This window comes from Trichechus manatus, unplaced genomic scaffold (assembly GCF_000243295.1).
Source record: "Trichechus manatus latirostris isolate Lorelei unplaced genomic scaffold, TriManLat1.0 scaffold00070, whole genome shotgun sequence".
NCBI classification, from domain to species: domain Eukaryota; kingdom Metazoa; phylum Chordata; class Mammalia; order Sirenia; family Trichechidae; genus Trichechus; species Trichechus manatus.
The window spans coordinates 12,482,738-12,483,908 of record NW_004444006.1 but is presented as its reverse complement, the minus strand read 5'-3'; the positions used below and the strand labels follow the sequence as shown (position 1 = coordinate 12,483,908).

Sequence of the window (1,171 nt, the reverse complement as noted above, 5' to 3'; positions counted from 1 at the left end):
TATCTATATATCTCCACTCCACTGGTTTTCCTTCTCTAGAGAGGGGCCAAGTGATTGGTGGTACAGAAGGCATTGCTGACACCCTTGAGGAAGTTGTCATACTTCTCATGGTTCATGCCCATCATAAACATAAGGGTATCAGCAGAAGGGGCAGAGATTATTACTTTTTTGGCTCCACCTTTCAAGTTAGCCCAAGCCTTCTCCAAAGTAGTGAAGACACCAGTGCACTCCACAACATATTCAGCATCACCATCACCCCACTTGATGTTGGCAGATCTTTCTCCTGGAAAATAGAGATGGGCTGCCCGTTGATGACAAGCTACCAGTTCTCAGCCTTGATAGTGCTATTGAAATTTCCATGAGTGGAATCATACTAGAACATGTAGACCATGTAGTTGATGCCAATGAAAGAATCACTGATAGCAACAACCTCCACTTTGCCAGAGTTGAAAACAGCTCTGGTAACCGAAAAAGCAAACCCATTGCTGTCTAGTAGATTCCTACTCATAGCAACCCTATAGGACAGAGTAGAACTACCCCATAGGGTTTCCAAGGAGCAGCTGGTGGATTTGAACTGCCGACCCTGTGGTTAGCAGCCATATCTCTTAACCACTGCATCACCCAATATTGCCAAATCCATTTACTCTGTCCTTCACCATTGTGTCTCAGGGACACAGCTGGCAGTGTGAGAGAAGATGTGGCTATCTATCTTTTTGTTGATTTCTAATTTAATATTCTTGTGGTTAGAGAAGATACATTGCATGATTTCAGTCCTTGTGAATTTGTTGACACTTGTTTTATCGCGTAGCATATGGTCTATCCTCGATTATGTTCAACGTGCACTGGAAAAGAAGGTGAATTGTACTGTGGTTGGGTAGAGTGTTCTATAGATGTCAGTTAGTCAGGTTTTCTGTTTCTTTGACTCTCCCCTATACAGCACAATTTCATAAGTTCCAGTGTGATGATCATAATGATAATAATAATAGTAAAAAGAGATAATAGTAGTAGTGATAATGATAATTTAACAAAATGTAAAATGTTAGTCTTTCAGCATTCTTGAGTTTCTTGAATTGCAAGAAGGCCTAGAGACCAATAAAAATAAATGTTCAACGCACTCTTGTCAGGGTGGACTAGGTTCTCCTATGAAAACAAACAACCCTAAAATATGAGT

The 1,171-nt window shown here is 40.6% G+C and overlaps 1 pseudogene; it reads right to left on the bottom strand.

Moving 5' to 3' along the window:
* Positions 1-739, bottom strand: part of LOC101348366 (glyceraldehyde-3-phosphate dehydrogenase-like) — a 1,938-nt pseudogene extending 1,199 nt beyond the window's left edge.
* Positions 740-1,171: the final 432 nt, after the last annotated feature.